Genomic DNA, 25,145 nt, shown 5'->3' with positions numbered 1-25,145 from the left:
ACTGCGTTACGATAGTGCTTCCATCTTAGTATGTGAATAGTGTGTTAAGAATCGATGCTTTTTAAATTCAAGCTTACACCAGCTCCTGTCTGCGCCTGCCGAATCGCCGCCTGTGTAAATGCACCTTAAGCATAGGACGAAAATATGAAAGGCCTAGGAGAGAGAGAGAGGAAACAATGTTTCAAACAGGAAGTGAAACTGTTTGGCGATGTTCAAGTGTTGAGGCTGGCGAGAATGTGTGAACCCAAAAATGGAGGGAAACGTCGTTGGTGTTGCCGATGGGTTTCGTGTTGGAAAATGAGGTGCTCATGACGCTGACAGATTCATGGATGGAGATGGAAGGGCTGGTGATACTAGTGTACTAATTGCAGGAGGAGATCAATGCTGGTGAGGCTGTTTGGCTAAATGTTGAAGAGTGATATGTTGGTGACGATGATAGCCTAGGCCGAACATTGGAAAGGAAAGTGTCATAGGCCAAGAGTTAAAGGAGGTGTTGGTGATGCTGATACGCCTAACATTGAAGAGGAATGTGTTATAGGCCAAGTGTTGAAAGAGGTGTTGGTGATGCTGAAAAGCATAATGTTAAGTGAAGTGTTGGTGATGCTGTTAAGCTTGATGTTGGGGTGGAAAGTATTGATAGTGTTGAATGGCCAAGTTTTGGAGGGAAAGCTATTGGTGATGCTAATGAGAAGGAAGTGTTGGTGACGCCGATTGGTCGTATGTTGGAGAGGAAAGTGTTAGTAATACTTAAGGACCAATTGTTGGGGAAAGTGTTGGTGATACTGATAGACCAAGTGTTGGAGAGAAATGTGTGGTTAAGACAGACAAGCCTAAATGTTAAAGAAGGAAGTGTTAATAGCCCAACTGTCGGAGAGGGTTTCGTGATACAGATATTCCCTAATATTGAAAAAGGAATCGTTGGTGATGCTGGTAGATCAGTTGTTGGAGACTGAAGTTAAGATGCCTAATGTAGGGGAGGAGTATTGAAAATGCTTAATGGCCCCATAAAGTTGGATATTCTACAATGTAGGAGAGTGAATTGTTGATGATGCCGATAGGTCTAATATTGAAGAACATGCTGGTGATACTGTTAGGCCTAACATTGGGCAGGCCTAGAGAATTGTTGGTGATGCTGATAGGGCAAATGTTGGAGAAGAAAAAGGTTGGTAATTTGGCTAGTCCAAATGCTGGATAAGGAAGGACTGTTGGTGTAGTAGACCATAATATGTTGGACTGAAAGTGTTGGTTATGTTGTAGGCTCAGTACTACGGGCTTTTCAAGAGCAAGAGCTGTGCTGGCAAAAGGTAAACTTAAATTAGAAAAGACACGGTATTGGATAGTGAAGTGCTGTTGTTGCGAATGGTCTAGATGTTGGGAGGAAAATAATTGCCCCCATTCACTTCCAAGATTAGCAGGGGGAAGGAACAGCCATCGCCTTCTCTGGCTGTTGGTAAGTGTTCCAATCTATTTTTCAGTATGTTTAAGGTTTCACCTTGGTCCTATTGTTTTCTGTTCTTTATTGTCTCCTTGCCCACGCGTCAGGTAAGAGTCCCGTTGCATTTAAATGTTTTATTTAGGCTATTAATTTTGATAATTTACTCTCCTTGTGAATGGGAAATCATGTGCTGATTATTTACCACTTTTCATTTCCGTTACTCATGAATAAGAATGAATACATAACATTTGATAAAACCATGTAAAAATGATTTCGCTTACGCTGGGGTATCCTTTTTTATTAATGAAGCAGTAGTCAGTGAGTTAGAAACAGTCTTTAAAATCTATCAGGTAGTAGCATAATAGACCTATTTATTATTTTTTCATTTGTTGCATAAGAAAATGGTGAGTATACAGTGTCTGATGAATTCTTTGTGAAATTTCAGTACATTGCTTACTCAAGAAGTACTTGTAATAATTTGCTTGAGGTTGGAATGCAAGTGGGGTGGGGAATGTTTGTAGGGGAAATCTGTTTTTCTCACTCATTAACTCATTTTTCTGATTTTTGCTGATGAGTTGACATGCATACTTGGCGTAAAAAACAATACATTGCGTATTCGTGTTGCATTCATTCCTCGTCATAAATTACTTGCAGTTGAGAAGCGTGATGGGGTGGGTTGGGGGTAGGGTGTGTGTCCATGTTGGTTTGGGACTATATATATATATATATATATATATATATATATATATATATATATATATATATATATATATATATATATATATATATATATGTATGTATGCATGTATGTACTGTATATATATATATATATATGTATATATATGTATGTGTTGTATATACTGTATATGAATATTTGTATATATACATGTATGTGTTATATATAATATACATATATATGTGTATATACATATAAATTGTTACAGTAATTTCGGAATGTACACGTGCGTTCAGTAACGTTTTTACAAATACTTAAAGCGCAGTAGAAACCTTTGTTGCGTAAAAAAATACGAAATGTTTCCTTAACAGACAAAACAGGACAGCCTAAATGACGTGTGCATGCATATATATATATATATATATATATATATATATATATATATATATATATATATATATATATATATATATATATATATATATATATATATATATATATATATATATATATATATATATTGGGATTGTTTAATTGGGATTGTTTAAACATATTCAGGCACTGAAGAGAGTTTCTAAAAGAAGCAAACGGGAAACTAAAAGTATATTCATTCATGACAGTTTCACGAATTTTGAAGGTCAGGAAATATGAGGGTTTTAATTGTTTTTATTTTTTTATCTTTTGGCAGCGATCTAAGCACACAAAAAATGGGGAAAGTTTTACAACCCACTTAAGTTTAAGAAATTTAACAAGAGCTTTATAAATCTACACACACAAAACAAATGGACAACTATGTGGATTTTCTATATTTACCAAGCTAGCAGTAAGTACAATCAAGGCACTAAATTGTATTTGATATCGTATTTTTGTGCAATAAGATGCCTATTCTTAAGCGAACACCTGAAATATTTCTTAGGATTACGAAAGCCCACTAATATAAGTAACTCTCTCTCCTCTCTCTCTATCTATATATATATAATATCTATATGTATATATATATATATATATATATATATATATATATATATATATATATATATATATGTGTGTGTGTGTGTGTGTGTGTGTGTGTGTGTGTGTGTTTATAATACCACTAGGACATTGCAATCTCAGAAGTGATCAGGAATGGTCAAAGACTTTGCATTATTTATCTCCGTCCATGCTATCAAATAACTTAAAACACGACAGGAATAGATTTAGTCTTACTCGCGGAGACTTTCAACAGTAGGAAATGGATTTAGTACTACATTAATGTACACTTTGAAGAACTTCATTTCTCTCTCCGCTTGCCTCTTTTGTGTATTTTAATGATAAGTATTTTCATCCAACTGATATGCGTATGAATACGTCACTGTGGAAGTCGACTGAAAATCTCATAACGAGCGATGAACAAGTTTTTATAAAACAAGCAGCGAAAGTCACTTCTGATTTTGTTGTTTTGATTATTCCGATTTTTTAAAGCGTTCACAATTATTGCTTGTTGATAATAGACTTATAAAGGCCGAAACTGTCTTTTGAAGACTGTTATAAGTAAAATTCTGATTGTTATTTCAAACTATTACGTTTTTATTGCTTTCATTACAAGTATAAAGTAACTTGTCTGCTTTTTAGGAGCCCATCTCCATGATAAAATCATTCCCGTCATGATGGTTGGCTTGCAACTGGTTATAGGCTATATTTTAAGCTATATATCATAATACTTCGTATTATGTTTCATCATGATTCAATGATTTAATGACAATGAAAGTCTATATTGATAATTAAATTCATTTATTTTGTAGAGTTATTATATTTTATGCAATTCATGTGTTAGAACAGTTAGACAATCTTCAGAATCTTATCACAAAGCGACTGGTTAAGAGCCTCTTCCATCCTGGCTTACTTGGTTAAAAAGCGAATGAATTTTACTCCCAGTTCGAGAGAGAAAAGGAACAGACTGAGGAGATAACCGAAGACTAGGACCGCAAACATCCCCTGAAAAAAATAAAGAAAAATAGCATTACTGTAGTTATTGGGTAAAACTACTTGGAATAAATATGAACTTTTGTGCATACTACAGATCACGAATCTTCTACCCTCAAGAAAATACGCCCAGTTTTCATAAGTATCTCAAGAAGTGTTAGCTACTTAGGAAAAACCATTCTTAGGAAAAGGAAAAACCATTCTTTCCTAAGAATGATAATTACTGTCAGAATGTGAATGCAGTGCAGAAGTCTGTAACTATACTGTAAGGCAACATATTGCCATCAAATGTCGTGATTGTATTTCAGCCCCCAAAAGCTCAGGTACAAAGAAACTTCCTAAGGCCGTTGGTGCCACCCACGACATTCAAGCTCCCTCTCTCTCTCAAAACTCCGTTTTCTTTGACCTGAGACGGCAACATCTTGCACTCAGAGATAAGCTGCTATGGTGTATTTGTTATTATTATTATTATTATTATTATTATTATTATTATTATTATTATTATTATTATTATTGAAATTAAGACGATTTTTTTCTAATATAAAAATAATTTTCCAAATGAACATTTTCTGTTAATATAGCATGCTTAATAATGTGAGGAATAATACTTCCTCATTCTTCATTTCATGTTTTCGGTAGCGGTTTATTCTTCTTAGAATATAGAAAAGGCTCCAAACGGTATCTCTGGCGCGGGTCCCAATTTGATCAAATTGATCACATAGGCTTAAAACCGGCCCTCCTCCTACCCAGAGGCTTTGAAGTGACAGAGCAGACTGGAACAGGATCTTGGTTGGCGCTTTAGCGCAGTTGGTGTAGTTCTGAATCTCATTCCTTGTCCAGTGGTCGTACAGACCACCTTCGTTGATCCTGATGATCCTGAAGATAATAAATTCGTTATCAAGGGGATTGTGTTTTGTAAATGGGATTTTTCTCCCCTGTATTTAGAAATGGCCTCGTAACTAATTAACTAATTATGTTAATTGGTCTATTATTCTGCTTCATTCATCAAATTCACCTGTTATATCTGTTATTTATACTCACAGATGAACATCTCAAAAGATAAGGATGAACAAACAATCAGTTGCCATTAGAGCTTTTGCCATGAAATTCATATAAGTCCAAAAACTGTTAAAAGGGAAATTTTAAAAAGATACTAAATAATAATACTAGATAATAAAATTTAAACTAAAAGAAGCCAAAATTTCTAAAAAAAAAAAATTAAAAATAACAAGTTTAACATCTCGTGACTCGCTAAATTGAGCTCAAAAACACGATTTTGCTTTTAAATTAATTCTTACTGAATTGAATGTTATATAAGGTATAGTTTTTTTATATGAGACTTTGTCAGGACGAAAATCTTTTTAATTCTAATCTTTATTATATATCTTAGCATAATTAGCAAATAGTTACGCTTAATCCAACATGTAAATTCAGGTAAAAATGCTTTAAGGAAGATATTCGCATTCTAGCTGGTGTCTGTCAATGTTATAATGGCTTTTATTTTTGGCTCATATACCTTTTATCTATGACTGGAATCAAAGGGCTGTATTTCTGAGCAACCATGGCCACCATAAGAGGGAAGAATAACTCTCTCGACAGGTAGAACAAGCATGTTCCTGAAATGAGAAATATAATCTGCTCCTTTATGAAAAGCGGAGATTTGTGCACTATGGTGAGCTCTGGCATTTGGTTGTCTATGGGTGCGTCTGTGTGTGTGCGTGTGTGTTGGGGTGCGTGTGTGTGGGTGTATGTGTGTGTTAGCATCTGTTTGTGTAAGTGCATGTGTCTGTATGTGTGCATTTGTGTGCCTATGCGTCTGTGTGTGTGCATGTGTGTGTATGCGTGAGTATGTGGGCGTGTTTGGCTGCACGTGCCTGTGTGTAGCTGGTGGGTGTGCATATGTGCGTGTGTGTTTGTGTGGATATGTGTGTACATGTGTGTGTGCGTGCGTGTGTATGTGAGTGTGGAGAATAAAAACAGGGAGACAGAAGTCAAGTGTAAATTTAAAAAAACTACAGAAACCACGTTATTCGGACAAAGTGGAAACACATGATCCGGATAATAATAATTAACATCTTTTCCTCTATGCCAATGAATATTCTTTTCCATCACTGAATAAGCCTGTATTTCTCAACAAACAAACAAGTCTTCGCAAAAATATAACAACTGGCAATTAACAACAGGCACAGAATTAATTAGCACTCCAGCTAACTCACTCACCAAATTTAGAGAAATGTTCAGCGACTAACGTTTTCATGGTCAGGTCGTCAATGACCATGACGTAATCGCCGCTGGACATTTTCGTATTGACGATCTCGGATAGACTCGTCGATCCCATGAAGGAAATCTTTCCCTTTTCACCGGCGTCAGCCAGTTCCTTGAAGACCCCTGACGTGAAGCTCTAGTCAAGGAAAAGAATATCGTAACGAAGAAAAGAGAGTTGCACATAATGTGTATTATATTTTAAGCAGAACATCATGTTCCTTTCCTTTAAATATGAAGCAGGGTGACGGTAATTGATTATTTATGGATTAAGAATATAATTGATAGACGTTCACAATACATAATTTATTCTCATTGTATTTTTTATTTTTCCATCTACTCTTAAGCTACTGTCGATGATTCAACTCCTCAATCATAGTTGTTCTCTTTTTCTAACTGTTGAACTACTGTGTAGAAGAGCAGGAATTTTACTCTGTCTGTCTCTTTAAAATGCTTTTCTTAAAAGACTCACGGAATCATTTGCCCTGTGTAAACATGGCCAAAATATCCCTAATCATAGTTAGGCTACTGATGCTTGACTGGGCATCCATATAGCTCCCCTTTCTGTGTCATCCACTCACCTGCAATATTTGCAAGTAAGAACCCCCAGCAACCCAGAGGACCTTGATACGCTTGTCATCCACCACAGCCCTGACGGTATGGTAAGGTTGGGGCACGTGACGGGCGATGAGGAGGGAATTCAAGTTCCCGGAATATGCTTTCAGCACGATCAGTAAGGCAATCAACCAGGTCGCTACGAGAATGCTGAGTGACCATTGTTTCACTGTCTGGAATTCCGTGTCTGTAAAGGTGGGAAGAAATTCTGATGTTTTAGTTAAGCTTTGCAGATAGCATCAAAGCCCACGCTTCCTGTTAATTTTTCTGTTAATCAATATTACTTAAGTTTTAATAATCAGATTACTTTATGAACACATCAGTTTTGAAGATCACTTACGTTAACCAATGACCAGAAATTTTAACATTCACTAGATTAAGTATTGTTTCTCTCCTTATGTAGCTGCATGTAGATCTAGGATTCCAGAAACTCACCTTGACTCAGGAATGTCCTCACGTAGTTTTCCCAGGAGTACTTCGGGAATATGGTCTTGGATCCATTAAACATATGCGTTAAAGCTAATGAACACAATATTATTATTCCCATACATATGAGCAGCAGAAGCCAGACAGTTGGCGTCAGAGGAAGGAAAAATGCCCAAGGATCTACTTCAGTCTCTCCTTTGCGGGCCAGAATCCTGCCATATTCGATGACGAACGGGACCGTATAGTCTGCAGCTTGGGCCCTTGTGTATAATATGTTGAAAGGCGCAAAGGAGAAATCCACCTCCTGTGAATATGACTCTCGTTACAGTTATGAGGATAAAATTCAGAGGTTCTAAGGGTACGACAACTGCTAGCTTATGCTTTTAAGATCCATGTGTCCTTTCATTTTAAATAAACAGCTAATTAGTTTGAACATATAGTGAGATAATTGTTTCGAAGAAGTTTATGAATATAGACTTATTTCTAAGGTGGGCGAATAATGTTTCCTTTACACACACATACATACATAATGTGTGTGTGTGTCTATACATAAATATATATATATATATATATATATATATATATATATATATATATATATATATATATATATATATATATATATATATATATATATATATATATATATATATATATATATATATATATATATATACACACATTTACATACACACACACACACACACACACACACACACACACATATATATATATATATATATATATATATATATATATATATATATATATATATGTGTGTGTGTGTGTGTGTGTGTGTGTATGTATTGTTTTAACAATACACACACATGCAATTCGTATTTGCAAATATACAATTTTATATTGAGGAGGGTAGACGTTTCATTTTTATAGTCTGTTGATAACCCGTAGAAAACTCAACTGATAAATTACTTTATAATCATACTGCAAAGGAAAACCTAACTTACCTTTCTATGTAACATTCCAATCATGCCATTCCAAGTTCCATTTGGATAACGATACCCATATGCCCCGTCAGGCGGTCGAGTAACGCTGTACCTGAAAGATGATATTATTTCTTTTCTGTGAGAGAATCGAAAATGTCAGTTACCTCATCTTGATAAAAAAACGCGAATTTATTCAGAAGGGAAGCTTGTTTACCATCTCTTACATGTATGGATCTTTATCTCCTAACCAACGATTCTCTTATATACAGGCTGATCAGAAAGGGATAAGGAACCATAGGAATATCTCCTCAAACAGTATTAACTACTCACATATTTTTTGCAAATGCTCAGCTTATCTGTTGTAAAAGTGAAGCACGTTTTAAAAGTTATTAAAAACTACGATTTCAGGCCACGCCCTGTGAAGTAACAACTGAATCATATACTCTAAAATGTTAAAATACGTACGCGATTTTTAGGGGGAAATATTGAAATATCTGTTGATAACAGTTGAGATTTCAACAAGTGTTGAAATTTGAGGTAGCAACGGTTGATTTTTCCTAGCAAATGCCGAGATATGCTTTATTCATTATTGATAATTTTCTAGTAAAAACAAGTAAAGATTTGTGATGGCTAGAGTTGAGTGATTTACTTGTACCTGCAGAAATGTTTGATCGAATGATCTGACAAATCATTCATTTAATTCTTACAATCGTTGCTTCGAATTACATCAATATCCACGGGAATGTTCAATAATAATGAAAAAACGCTTTCACTAGTTATGGCTAATAATGTAATATTTGCCATTAACTTGAGTTTCTCTTCCTTCAGTTGCCCTTGCAACTTTGATGAGCGGTTTTGTTTTTGATGATTTCTTTATTTATCGATATTTTTAGGTTAACACCTGAAGCGTTACAAATACTGGCATTTTCTATGGAAAGCGTAAGAATTCCAGTATATACCGATGCAATCCCTCGCTGTGAAAAGCAGATTTAATGTGAAATAAAAACAGAAAACTTTTTTTTTTATAACAGTTGAAGATTTGATTCTCTTCTGATCTTTCAAAGAATCGAGCATAATTTTTTTTTCATAAGAAATAATATTAAACATCAATTAATTAACGAAAGCAGAGGTGTACTTACGTAAAATTTATTGAAGAAGTCAAGATCTTGAGAATCTCGACCACAGGTCCACGAAAAGGGTTTTCGCCTTCGGTTATAGAGTCTTTTTCCATGATGTGCGGTGGGTAGACTTCCGCTGTTACTGCCAAGTGTCCACCATCCAGTAGCCTCAAGAAATAAACGGCTTACTTAAACTTTAACGGTTATTTTTATCCACTTCCTTAATTAAGAAACTTTGCAGAGCCTCCAGAGAAAATATGCCTTAGTGCTCTATAGATATAGGCTATATATATATATATATACATATATATATATATATATATATATATATATATATATATATATATATATATATATATATATATATATATATATATATATGTATGTATATAGGGTGTATGGTGTATGGCCACGAGGAAAGTGAGACAACGGACTACAAGATCTTTTGCCTTTAAGGCATTGTCAAGCAAACTGCATTCACTGGAACCTATCAATAAATACGGAACATAAAGAACTCCAAGTATGATATTTTTCAGCGAGTAAGTTAATTATTAGCCACTCACCTGTAAAACTTGTTAGGAAACATCCTATAGTTTGTTGCATAATAGAACCCATTGTCTTGACTCCATCTGGCAATTTCCATCAACCGGAAACTGTACGGAACATATATGCTAACACCCCAACTACAAGAAAAAAAAAAATTTTGGAATTAGCAAAAGACAGTCACCAGGGGCTTGGCAAAGGCGTGTCCCTTGGCCAAATGAAGATGCTCAGTTATGAAATGATTTCTTTGCGTAGAGTAAAAATAACATTGGCTGTAAGAATTATATTAATTAAAAACTTATATGTACTGTATATATATATATATATATATATATATATATATATATATATATATATATATATATATATATATATATTTATATATATTATATATATACATAGTATACACTGTATATGCATATATATATATATATATATATGTTTATTTATTATTTTTATGTTATTTTTTTATTTATTTATTTATTTTTATTTATTTATTTCTCAGATGAATTGATAAGGAAGGAATTTGGCTAAGGAGTACAAGTAGACAACACAGTTAAACAAGTAAAAAATGCTCCGAAGTTCCTTCGGTGCAATCGAGTTTTCTGTACAGCCGTACAGCGTATAATCGAGGCCAACGAAATTAGACCTATCTTTCGGTGGTCTCGATGTAATTTACATTGAACCAAGGTCTAGAGAAATACACTACTAGAAAACTTTAACCATGGCCCGGTGATGGCGTATCCTATATCGTTGCCAGAAGCACGATTATGGCTAACTTTAACCTTAAATAAAATAAAAACTACTGAGGGTAGAGGCCCGCAATTTGGTATGTTTGATGATCGGAGGGTGGATGATCAACATACCGATTTAAAGCCCTCTAGCCTCAGTAGTTTTTAAGATCTGAGGCGGACAGAAAAAATGCTTACGGACAAACAAACCCGACACAATAGTTTTCTTTTACAGAAAACTAAAAACCTCGTTTTCGTGTCGTTTTTAATCAGGTGACGATAAAGCAAAGCAAAAATATTACATGTCCGAATTAGCACGGCGAGATGGACTGACAATCATAGCGTTGGCATACGAAAGTAATCTCTTAAGATGCTGCATCTCGCGTACTGGAAGTCTCGTGATCACCAGGAGCCTTGTTGACCAAACCAGCAGGTTCTTCTCGGACAGTAACCCGATGACGTAGGTTAAAACTTCCATTTTATCACTCTCTAAAATGTCAAGTGGGTAGTGTGAGGAACGATGTATCTGTAATGGGTAGTTTTTGGTATATTGATTTGAATTTTTGGGTTTAATAAAGAAAATGTTTATATCAGATATTTTAAATAGCTTTGACAAAACAAAATGATGCTTGCATGATACCTTTCGTTGTTCTGATTATGTAAAAAGGTAGTTTTTGTTCAGATTGTGAAATAGCAGGCTAAAAAATTGTAATTAAAGGTCTACCTTTTCATACTGAGCTATAGAATGAAAGTGATTCTAGTCTTTTCGCGGTAACTAATTTCTTTAAAAGAGAAAATTTAAATACATCTTAATCAATATCATCAGATATATGAATGTATAACCACAGCATTATTGATTCTTAGGTAAGATGCTTAAGAGTATATATACAGATATAAAATATATAAATGTATAAAATTATTCTCAAAATTAAATAAAAACTTCAAGGGTTTTAAGTATTCAGTATTTACCTGGCCAAGATGTGAAACTAGAGATGAATCATTAAGGTCTGAATGCACCTTGAAAACGCAGAATCCTCGAGAAATTCCAAGATAATCTGTGAACTGATAAGAATGAAGCCATGACAGAAAATTTTAGCTTTTTAGTCTTCCTTTTATATATATGTATGTATATGTATATATGGATATATATACATTATATATACATATATACATATACATATATATATATATACATATATATATATATATATATATATATATATATATATATATATATATATATATATATATATATATAATACTCAGAGTGGTGTATATGTATATCAAATCTTAGGATATACAGGTCATGCTATGAATGAGTAACCGAGTGGTAATAAATTCATGACAAGAGTCAAGGCAACGATGTTTTTATCGTAATTCAGAGATCAAAAATTATGAGCTGTCACAGATCATAAGACAAACCTATGCATTTCACATCCTCTCGGGGGCATTAAAAATACATAATATAGCTGAAATTGATTTACAGTTCATGTGAAATTGATTTATCTACTTACATTGCATACGCGGTTTTCGTATATATATATATATATATATATATATATATATATATATATATATATATAGAGAGAGAGAGAGAGAGAGAGAGAGAGAGAGAGAGAGAGAGAGAGAACTGCAATAAAGATATGAAATATATATCAAGTCCTTAGTAGATGTAAAACATACAGCCTGTTTGTCTAATTATACGGGTTGATGGGCAGTCATATAGCCGTACATTTTCTGGACACAGACAAAAAATTTAGATGTTTGTTCTTCATCTTGCATTGATTCTAATTAAATCTAAGGACACACCAACCTTATCAGGGTGATAATATCCTCCAGACGTGTCGTCTGTCATGAAGGTGATAGAATAATGGCTAATATTGGACGACCTTAGAACATTCTCCATCAAGACAGAAACTTCACCCCTTGAATCAGATTGGCCTGTTGAAGATAAAGCAGCTCGTGATTTGAAGTCAGAATGGGGGCTTTCGTTCATCTCACTGTATAATTTGAAATATTACACAAACATTACAGATATCATCTCCAGAAAATTGCTTTTTATCTTGGAAAAAATAAAAAATAAAATTCTGAATAAAAGTTACCTCTCAAATAAAAGTTATGTCCATCACTAGAATAAACTCTTAATACCACAAACTAATAAAAAAACTAAAAAAAAATAAAATTTTGAATAAAAGTTGCCTCTCAAATACAAGTTATGTCCACCACTAGAATAAACTCTTAATACCAGAAAAAATTAAAAAATAATAAAAAATAAAATTCTGAATAAAAGTTATCTCTCAAATAAAAGCTATGTCCATCACTAGAATAGACATTTAGTACCAGAAAATAATAAAGAAATGAATAAATAAAAAAGATAAAATTCTGAATAAAAGTTACCTCTCAAATAAAAGTTATGTCCATCACTAGAGTAAACTCTTAATACTGCCAGTATCCCTCTAACCAAAACTGTTGGCAAGTTGAAATTAGGGAATTATTTCTAAAGCCAAAGGAAAAGTTATAAAGGAGTGAAATATCACAACAGTTAATCAATCAAAACAAGTATTTTTTTTATATTGAATTCAAATTGCCATTTTAATCTGTCAGACCTTTTTCCGTTAAGAGTAAGCCTCAAATTAGTAAGATCTGGAGATATCGTGCTTACAAGGAAAATACATGTCAATAAATATATGACAAACCTTTTAAACGAAGCTGAAGACCGCCACATATTTGAAAATATGCTGACAATGCGAGGCAGAACCAAATCATGATTCATCTGATACCTGACAAAAGTTCAGTAAGATTCATTCTAATAAACAATATGAGAGAGAGAATAGGATGGGATAGGGTCGATCTCTATTATTCATATATAAATCAATCTTGGTATGCCTAACTCGAAGACGCTGCAACTTTTTCGTATCTATTGTATACTAGAAGTATTACTACGAAAATGTAAAAAAAAATGTATAATATGCATTTATTATCTGGTAATATATTTATCAATCTTTTTATCTCTTCCACACCACAGAAGTGATTGAAGTCTGCTCATCATCATAATTTTCAGAGGCACTGTCTTTGATTTTGATAATTATATTTTTGGCTAAATTCCTTCCCCCTTTTAGAAATGACAGCTCCGGTGAGAAAATTTTTCGTCTACAGGCCTTATGATAGAGAATGAGATCGCAAACCTTACCCTCTCGCCTCCTGCCCGCTGTCAGGAAGCGAAGACCCAAAGCCTTGCAGGATTTTATCTTAGGCACGTAAACTCGAGCTGGCTGACTTTTTTCTGTGGTAAGAATCTGCCACTCTGACACTTTAATGCCTTATACGCACACACACACTTATATATATACATATATATGTGTGTATATGTATACATATATATGTATATACATACGTATATATATATATAATATATATATATATATATATATATATATATATATATATATATATATATATATATATATATATATATATATATATATATATATATATATATATATATATATATATATATATATATGACACTACATACAGTATGTTTTCACCCTTCAAAGCTTCGGAATAGACATGAATATATATAAATGACTGACTCGTTTTAAGAAATAAGAGCCATTTGTTAATTGCGCGTATTTTCTTTATTTTACTTGTGAACATAAGAGATGACAGAGTGACATGAGAAAGAAAGAGAGCTGTTCGCAGCTGTATTCAGCGGACTTCATAGATGTGATCAACGCAAAGAACTAAACTTACATATATGTATGGATGAACGTATGTATGAATGAATGTCTTTGTGTGTGATGTTATAGATGCACAAGGATTTCAGTGATCTGGAATGCCACATGTTGATTAGTAAAACACAAAAGTAATCAGGGATAAAGAATTTATTATTGTGCGAGGGAAAATTATACATCAGGCAAATAAATAAGATGCTTTTCTGCCTGCGAGCAAGAACACTGATTTTAATATCAGTATGCGACTAATTACAACAGATTTTTTACTTCATTATTTAGCAAATATCTAGTCGTACTCTTCAAACTTTCCTGCAACAGTATGTTTGGAACTCAAATAGTTAATACTGAATAGTTAAACAACATAACCCAATCTTTTTCATTTTCAAATCAAGCCACCACTGCTATTATCCGAGTTGCATAATCATTCAAAATAAATTTTTCTTTAGTCACTATCTCTTTCCCTTTAAAGGTTTCAGATGGCTTAGTTCAAACCATATCTCTGCATACAGTGTTTAGTTTAATGATATACAACTGTATAAGTCTACTTTTTTTAATTCACTATAGTTGGTGCCCCAATCTCCAGCCTCAACCTTGTTGTTAGTCTTTCCTGTGTACTTTATTAAGTTATTTTCACTTAATTTTTTCTGTGCAGTCAAAGAAAACTAATTCTAAAGATACTCGCTGAAATGACTCTCATGGTGGGAAGGGAAATGATGAATTCATAAAAATAACGGGATCCCCCTGAACACTCTTCGCCATGGAGAACGAATCTGGTGGTTGGTTATGCTTGGTAAAATTACTATCAACTGCACCAGTTTTATCGTAAGAAACAAGAATACGATTAAAACAGCCTCTGCACATTTTAGAGCGCCCCTTCCAGTGACCCGAGTCTTCACGCGTAGAGTCAGTCTTGTGGCATTCCCTCATTTTGCAGCGAGTGTGGAGGTGTCCCTCCTGGATCCATCTCCTGGTCCATCTGTAGACGGTGGAGATGCTGAATCCCGTTTTCTGTGAGATGGTCTGGACTGTCATGCCCTGGAAAAACAGGCCGACGAAACGTGCTCGAAAGTTTAGGGTCTCTTCTGTGGTGGACCCTTTGCTTCTCATTGTCAATCTGAAATGAAAGTAGAGGCCCATGTGACTGATGACTGTTTTTCCAGAAGTATGCGACATCTTCCAAGTCCTTCTCCTCCACATACTTTGAGATTCAATTTTTGTTTGTTTGTTGATTGTAATGTTGATATCGGAAGTTGTTTGTTATACACTTTCCATAACCATGCAGAAGAGTGTATTTTTTACCAAAGTAGGTATATGGAGATCTACAAGAGGGCCATATGCGTGAGTGTCATCTTTATGAATTTTATAGATGTTTGGTGACAAGTATATGCCATTACCATAACTAGTTTCCATCAACAGGATTTAAGAATATGAACAACAGTTTACATTTATTTCCAGACCATGTCGTCTAACAACTTTCTTTTGGATGTTTGACGTTGCCTTCATGAAGAATAAGTGAGACGAAATTTTTCGCCTTTAATTTCCTTTTTCAAAAACATGTAAATTTTTTCCTTCGGCATTAATTGCATTACTTCATCTCGTCTACGATAATTACATATTTAGAGGCTCCCAGTGTCTTTTCCTGTGCAGAATACCTTGTTTAAATAGTTGAGTCTCCCTCGGTATTTATAGTTTTTGGTCAGCTGATTTTTGTCGAGTGGGGACATCATAACTAATATCATTCAATCAGGGAGTGTTCCATATTTCCTACTTCATGGCTTTCCATAATCTTAGGTCTATAATCGCCTTAAACTGTGGACACAGTAAAGTACATAGTCTTCATTCTGTTAATTCATTTACATCCATTTGTACTTAATTCTGTTAATTCTGTGGCTAATACTTTCCCCTGTTATGTAGAAATGAAGGGAAAGTTCTTGGACTTTTGGTCTGTACTTCAACAACTGTCTTCTAGGTTACTAAGTGTTGTTAGGTATTATCTACCCTCACGCAATTTTCATCACTTTGAAAATCCCTGCTGTAATTAACAAGAAATCTTATCGATGGTGCCAAATAAAATAAATAAAGCTAGATTAATCATTCCAATAGGATAACATAAGGATATCTATTTTAATTTTGGGCTCCATGGCTTCTGCCATTCTCGGTAAGAGGGGTGGATTCCAACAAAACACACCGCGACCGCTGTCACATTACTACCGTAATTGTTGAATGGTGTATGAAACAAATGTGCAATAAATAAATAAATAAATAAAATATAAAAATAATTAGCATTAGCTGCTGAATATACAGACCTCATCAGCAACTCATGGAACCTTCATACACAACGGGCCATTCCCCCTCTCTCTTGCATGAACTCTCATTTTACGGATATTGATGTAGGCCTAATTCCTCTGTTACATACTTCTTTCACAACATCTAACCAGACACGATTAGGTCTTCCTCTCCTATTTCCTCCTAACACCTTTGATCTACACACTCTTTTCGACAATGTATCTTCACACATTTTTGCCACGTAGCCAAACCATTTCAGAACTTTCTGAGCCATCATTTGACCCATGTTAAGCTTTTTACAACTTCTGTGTATCTCCACATTTCTCCATTTTTAGTCTATATAAACTATATTTAAGCTTCAACGTTTTTTTGTCTTTCTTTCGCATTAAGCATCCGCAATTCACGTCTGTAGAGGAGGGTTGGTTCAACAATCCCTGCTTATATTCAAACCTTGACCTCTGCAGACACTTCAGTGGCATGAGAAACATTTTAGGCACGTTGCTCGAAAAATCCGTCGTAGCTCTCTTGACATAGACGGAAATTTTAACCACTTTTTATCAGGCTGAGCGTGTTGGTTTTCAGCCAGAGTGGAAAAAGATATAGGGCTCCAGACCTTCGTGAGGGTTTAGTTGGGACGAAAGTCATTTACGTGCGTTGCCAAACTTCCATTCTAAGGAAAATTTTATGGAATCTAGGTCGTTGTTATATAATAAAACTGAAGGGAATTACTCTGAAATATTTACTAAAGATGGTTTTTATGTATACAGTTGTTAATGATCAATATTTTAAACAGTTTTTTAATATATTTGAGAAATGTGGCATACATGTTGCCACATCTATAATCTCGATTCTCTGGTCAAATATTGAAATCTGTATCTGTCAGTTAAGAAATAATAAACCCTTCGTTAATCTCTTAAAAATGGTCAAATCTTATAAGCTGGGGTCCGGTGAAGGTGAAGATTAGCGGATGTAAATATAGTTGGCGCTCAAACAATAGCCACCGAGAGAGATCAAACACGTGTGTGTGTGATTAAACGCTTAAAAGATGTTTGTTATCTGAACTTTTCTATAAATAGAGAAATTTTGAATATGAAATTGTTTTTTCTATCTTTGATGTTAATTTTTTTTTCTTGTGTAGATTCTTTCAAGACAACAGTCAACTGAATATGAAAAAAAAAATATTCGGGTGATAAGATGAAAAAATCTAAATACCGTGGTTAGGATTGAAATTGGTCTGGCGTTGCCAAACATCAATCTATTAACATTTTTAGTGAGGTAAAGAGAGAAATTTAGTAACTGAAATTAATAAATGTGCTCCAAAAATGATTGAATCTTGATTGTTGCACACAGATCCCGATGAATATTGTGTTAAACCAGTCATTAATATTAACCTTATAAAGTGAAGAAATGTGGCTTTGGTATCACTTCTCTGCCCTCTTGTCTCGGGCCAGGCACGGGTATATTATGAGTCCGTGCCAGCACAAGGCTGGCTTAATATTAAACCAGCAGTCATTATAGGACAATACAGCCTTTCGTAGTCGTCATTGGGTGTCATTCAAGGACAAGCAAGGAAAATTATTCATAATGTGTTAAGGTACTTCACAATGGAGAAACAGAACAGAGGACCCATTACTAATGTTGCAAATGCAACTCTTCGTACAGCTGAGGCAACAAAAGTCAGTAAAGCTACAGTTGAACGAATATGTAAAGAAGTATGAGAGTCGCAAGAATTATTTGGTAACCCAGTTTTCGAGATAAAGAAGAGGAAAAGATCAAAACCTGTGACTGGTTTGGATGACTTTGACAAATTTTTGCCTCGTCGGATAACTCTCAAATTTTATGAGAGGAAAGAAATTCCAACCATTAACAAAGTGTTGTTTGAAATGAGGGAAAGAACAGGATTCAAAGGTGGTAGAGAATCTTTAAGAAAAATCGTGAAAGAAGTTGGTTTCCGGTACGCAAAACTCGATGGTAGGAAATTTTGGATGGAACGATATGACGTGCAGTGCTTCCGAACAAGATTCCTAGAAATAATGCAAAAAAGTCAGAGAGAACGGACGAATAGGCTTCATTCCAAACGCTGAGCTTAAATTCACTGCAAAAAATGATGGTCATTATCACCGTCAAATGAATCATGAAGTATTTGAAGAATGGTTTTGTTGCCAGCTGCTCCCGAACATACCACCAACTTCAATTATTGTGATGGATGATGCTCCTTATCATTCAAGGAAAGTAGATAGACTACCAATGATGTCAAGCAAAAAGGCAGTAATTACAGAATGGCTCATCTCTAACGGTACGAAAACAATAAAGAAAATGTTGAAAGTCAACTTTTAGAGATGGTAAAGGAGTGCTCCGTTAAAATAAAAGACATTTACGTCGTAGATAAAATTGCAGCAGAAAATAGGCATGAAATTATTCGGCTTCCTCCCTACCACTGCCAATACAACCCGATAGAACTAATTTGGGGCCAAGTGAAAAGTTTCATAGCGAAACGAAACCATTTTAAGATGGCAAATCTATCGGAACTTACTGAAGAAGCACTGGATACTGTGACACCTGAAAATTGGGAGAAGGCCGTAAGACATGCCGAACAATTGCAAGTGGAAGATGCAGCAAAAGATATTTTGATAGATAAATGTATTGACTCATTCATTATAAGTCTTGACTCTTCTGATGAGGAGTCCTCTTAAATCAACTCTCTCTCTCTCTCTCTCTCTCTCTCTCTCTCTCTCTCTCTCTCTCTCTCTCTCTATATATATATATATATATATATATATATATATATATATATATATATATATATATATATATATATATATATATATATATAAACTTTAAATTTATTATATATACATATATATATATATATATATATATATATATATATATATATATATAAATACATTTGTATTATTGCATGTGTGGGTATACATTATAATATATATATATATTATAATATATATATATATATATATATATATATATATATATATATATATACATATATATATGTATGTATATTTGTTTTGTCTTTTTACGCTGTTCTGTATCGTTATCTTTGTAAACTATTGTAGATGCATAAGATCACGAGCTTAAATAAAGTGTATCATTAACATTATTATTTATTAAATATACTGTATTTATTATTCGAATGTTTCTAGAAATAAAGAAATTATTAATGTATGAAATTTGTTTACCATATCCGTGATTTCCCTTAAGTTTAGTCTCTTTTGTAGATTGTTAATAGATAAGTTAATTGAAAAATAAAAAGAACTGTTTCATAACTCTGAAGTTTTAATGCCAGTACACACTGTATGATAAATATCTGAATAAAGGAAAAATAAACTTTTACCAGCGAACCCTTCTAAGACAATTGGAGTGGGTATTCTCCCCCTCACCAGACTCTGAAAGGAGGATAATCTGTACAGGACATAGGTTTTGACTTTAGGGTGATGAATGATTCCCTTGGGGGATTAGTAAGTATTAGGTAAGCTTAAATTATTTTCTTTATTTGCATTACGTAAATTTAGATCAGCCTTGTTTTTTCTAGCTTTAATATCTACTTTTTAAGAAAGTCATTTTGTGGCAAGATAGCCGTTGTTTTCAATGGGTATTTGTTTACATTATTTTTGAACTTTAATATCCGTTGTCTGGTAATTTCTAGTGCTTAACGTAAAGTGCTTAATTTAACATTATTCAGTGTGGTTAGGCGCCTCCTTCCCGTTTGTTTATATTATCGAACTATCGCTTTAACGAGTGTTTTTCTGTTTTTACGAGTGTTGATGAACGTCTCCTTAGTGATGTCTGGACGTCGGAGCTCGGCTCGAATTAGTTCGGGCTATAGCACTCCCCTGATATACTGTCCCTTGAGCAGCTGATTGATTTTTGGAATTTGATTGACGATTGTTTGGCAGCTTTTTGGACCACGTTACGGATCTTCTCCTCGCAGGTCCTTTTGTCACCTGCGACTCGAGTGTTTCCTGCTTTGAGCCGCAATTTCCTTGGGTCCTTCATATGAGACTCGCAGGTACTCCTGTCACCTGCGACTTGAGTGTTTCCTGTTTTTCCCTGTTGAGGAGGATTCCCAGGGAATTGGTGCCGTCGCTTTCTCCCGGCACTGATGGGGATTTGCCTGCTGTTTCTGCGTCTCTGAATCAGCTGTTTTTCTGCTGTCAATCTGGGAGCTTGCTAGCTCGTGAAACGATCTGTAGGGAGGCTGACACCAGGTAAGACTAAGTATCCTTGATTTTCGCATAGGATTACCTTCCCTTTTGTGTGGATGCTCTGGTGTTCATGACCTGCCCTGATAGCGGAATTGGCGATTTGATCACGGCCCTGGAATAGTTTCTCCTCTGCTGCCTCCACTGATGTGAGAAAAACTATATAGTTGAATTATTTAAGCATATATATATATGTGTGTGTATATTTTGTCATGTTTTTGCTGTGACTTTATAACGTCACCTAACGGGTCATAATATTGTAGATAAGGTATCATTTAGCTTTGTGGTAATAGGTAGGGATTATAATTGTTTTCTTGTTTTGTTTTCTCTGCCTTCCTTCTGTCTTTGATTTAGCTTTAGGATAGTTTTTTGTCTGGCCAGCAAAAGTGTTGGATCCAAACAAGATATTTATTAATAATTGTCATTTTCTCCTTATTTATCTTTCTTTGATAGGGTTTAGCTTTATTAGTTTTAGGAAATCCAGTGGGATTCTAAGGACCGGTATTTGTCCTTCCTGGTTGTTACCAAGGTTGATCTAAATTTTGTATTTATTAAGTATTAAATATTGTTGAGTTTTCCTGAGTGTTTGTTTCCGCTGACCTTTAGCACTGAGTTACATTTACTGACAACAATTCTATTATAAATTAAGAACTTGCATAACAACCCTGAGGGTTGTAACAGTAAGAAATAGAGTTTTGACTTTGGCCGTCTCCACAAAGAAGTTGAAGATATGGCATCGTGTGTTTTCGTTTTTAGACACGCCAAGCCCTCACCACAGATTGGTACTACTTTTTATATATATATATATATATATATATATATATATATATATATATATATATATATATTTATATATATATATTTATATATATATTTATATATTTATATATTTATATATATATTTATATTATATATATATATATATATATATATATATATATATATATATATATATATATATATATATATATATATATATATATATATATTATATATATATATATATATATATATATATATATATATATATATATATATATATATATATATATATATATATATATATATATATATATATATATATATATATATATATATATATATATTATATATATATATATATATATATATACATACATATATATGTGTGCGTGCGTGTGTGTATGTACGCATGTATTATGTATACGAGTATATTAAAGGTTCAGACAGGCAAAATTAAAAATCTGAATAGGAGCGGGTTAGTTCGAGTCGATTTCTACTGAACATTTGGATCTCAAATATATGAATTTATATAAGTAGTATGTTTTTATGGGTATTTTTAAAGTTCACATTGCCCAAAGAACAAAATAATTTCAAATAAACAGAAGAATGTGGTCTATTAAAACAGAGATCCATATTACTGCAATGATTGATCTCCCCGGCGTTGTGCGCAAGCCATGACAATGAACTTCTGCGAGGTTAGCAACAAAAAAAGTGTAAAAGTTTATGAACATTTAAACTTAAAACGAGAACTGGTAAACATTCCTAAATTCCGTAGGACTTATATTTTTCAGAGGAGGGAGGAAGGTCGAAACTAACTCAATACGATTTGTGATTAGTATTATCATCTTATAAGTAACACTGGTAGTGCTCTGTATCAGGTAAATATTGACTTTTCTTTTATATATTATTGTATTCGAAATGCAATAATCCCTTCGGACAATTATATCCAACTGGTAAGCAATATCTTTATAGCGAAAATTAATGAAACATCTTATTAATGATTCTGTGAAACTCAACAAATTATCGTCCTGGAGTCCCTTAAAAATTTTCTTTTAAGTTTTCAGCCACAAAATTCATAGGCGGTTCTCTTGTCTTTGAGAGAAAAAATGCTTGTAATTGATAACTAATCAGATATGAGAGCTTGGCCCGCTTACTGATTTCCGAATCGTTACGTGTCAGTTGGACTAATTTTGAAAAAAAAATAACTATAGGAAGTGTTTTGTTTATCAAGACGTTTTATTGATTTGATTTTTTAAGAGCTAGCTAAAACTCTTTAAAAGCGCTTGCCTGAGGGGGAATCACGAGGTGACATGAATATTGCTCCCTATCAGATGAATTTTCGTTAACAATTAATAATAAAAATCCATCGAACATATTTTTTCGTAATAGAAAAAGCTAATGGCCTTGTAGTCTATAGCTAGGGCTCCTTGGAGGTGACAAACAAAATCGGTTTCCAAGTTAAGCATCACACTCTTTATCGTCACTTTCTAGAGGTTAATTACAAAAGGCTTTTGTACTCAACGACATTAATAATGTTCTGTTGAGAAGCTGCGATGTCCCACAATCTGGTGCCATCGGTCTTATACTGTATTAACTCATGTACTGCGGAACATTTCCTGGCAATATTACTGAAGCTTCTGTTTGTGATATCAAGAAACTATAATATATATTCTTACAATTAAAAGGGCAACAGATTAATGTGTTTTTATTTAAGTTGAGGACTGAGCGTGTATTATAGATTTCGGGAGATTTAAATTTATTAACTTGTTATTGTTTTGTAATCTTCTTCGCTTCGTTGTAAACTTTTCCCATTAATGTACTTACTATTCTGTGGAAGCTTGGTTAGCAAGATAGCGGTCTTCTTGTCTTGCTCCCTCTGAATGTCTTCTCATTATAACTAATAATAATAATAATAAAACCGTCTGTGATTCTTAAAATATCCACGAATTGCCTCATATCACTTGGTAATATTCATTCGTAGTTTACTGAAGACTTGTTGTTTACCTTTTAAGAACACCTTGACGTATTTTTAGGACGATGAACTTATGTATGTCGATGATAAGGGTTTTAATCCCGAAAAATACTGCCATTTCGATACTTTAGTTTGTTTCCTGTTTAGCATTATTGGTTATTATTTATCTCTACATTTACTGTGGTTTTTTTTATGGCAGTTAAGATTTTGAGTAGCAGTACTATCATCAGTATGACTGACAGTAATATCATTGTTATTGTCATTGCACTGTCATCGTTACCTCTCCTTACGTTTTTACTCATTCAGCCAAGGGATTAACACGGGTATGATTAGTACGTTCGGTTAACCCCATGGTCTTGACTGTGGTCAACCTTGACAGAAAAATTATTATTATTATTATTATTATTATTATTATTATTATTATTATTATTATTATTATTATTATTATTTCATACCCAGTTTTGACACAACAAAGTTCATTTGTTTTATGATTTATCGTGTTGTCCTTTTAGCATTTTATTTTTATAACGTATATGCCATTTCTATCCGGGACAGTACATTTTTTTCCTAGAGTAGGCTAAATGTACTTTTGCTGTTAAGAGTTCAGAATATCCCCATAAGAAACATACACAGATGTATACACTATGAGTAAATCTCATACTTTGATAACTGTACTACCTGCCTGTTGTTTTTCTCGCACTTTGTGGATTCATGCAAGTTAACATATTTCTTCCATGTATAATTCTCAGTGCCATTTTTCCAAAATTCTTCCTGTATCTCAGTAGCTCAATTTCAGTTCCTTGCTGTCTTTCGGAGCTTCATCAGTTACGTACTTGAAGTTGAGGTTTAACCTAAGACTTGGGAAACTCTTTGTAGCATATATCTTCTTCTTTGTTTTCCCTACATTAAATTTGAATCCTGAGGATCATCCATCATAACAAATAAGTTTTAATCATTGAATGAATTCACTGTATGTGAAAAAAGCTTATGGAGAAATAAGACCTCTTGTTTTCTCTTTAGATGATCTGTTTTCACTGACATTTTGTAAAAGATAATTTCCAAGTTCCTAATTTATGGAGCAAATGTAGTTACGTGTTCTGAGTTAACGTGATTATATTAAAAAAAAATCTTACTAATTTTCTGGTTTAGAAGGCCACAATTCTCACTCATTCTACATGACCAGACACATCAAACCTAAGAGAAAAAAACATTCATGACTCTTACAACTCCTAAAAAAGCATCACTCGGTCAAGAACTGCCAAATATGGACAAGAAGCACCTTACCTGCACTCGTCTCAGAATATGTGAAATAGGTGCTCACGCCTCTGCCGGCACTGGTGACGACTTACCATTGTCGGTTGGTTTTGTTGCTGCCTTGAGCATGCGCACAAGTTCATTAGCCCCGGGTTTATCGTTGAGCTTCCATTGCCATTCATTCCTGAGGGGGGGACTTTCG

At 33.8% G+C, this 25,145-nt stretch overlaps 1 protein-coding gene across 4 annotated transcripts in view; it reads left to right on the top strand.

Annotated features, from left to right (window-relative positions):
• The first annotated feature begins 8 nt into the window (after window positions 1-8).
• LOC136853433 (glutamate receptor ionotropic, delta-1-like) overlaps window positions 9-25,145 on the top strand; it is a 276,672-nt gene continuing 251,535 nt past the window's right edge. The window contains exon 1 of one of the 4 annotated variants that reach the window (XM_067128997.1): window positions 9-1,450. The gene's annotated coding sequence lies outside the window, so the exon portion shown is untranslated. The remainder of the gene's footprint in view (window positions 1,451-25,145) is intronic. The other 3 variants (XM_067129000.1, XM_067128995.1, XM_067128993.1) reach the window with 3 other exon arrangements.

The sequence above is a fragment of the Macrobrachium rosenbergii genome, chromosome 27 (assembly GCF_040412425.1).
Source record: "Macrobrachium rosenbergii isolate ZJJX-2024 chromosome 27, ASM4041242v1, whole genome shotgun sequence".
Taxonomy (NCBI): Eukaryota; Metazoa; Arthropoda; class Malacostraca; order Decapoda; family Palaemonidae; genus Macrobrachium; species Macrobrachium rosenbergii.
The sequence above is the reverse complement of the archived record's forward strand: the minus strand, read 5'-3'. Positions and strand labels throughout refer to the sequence as shown.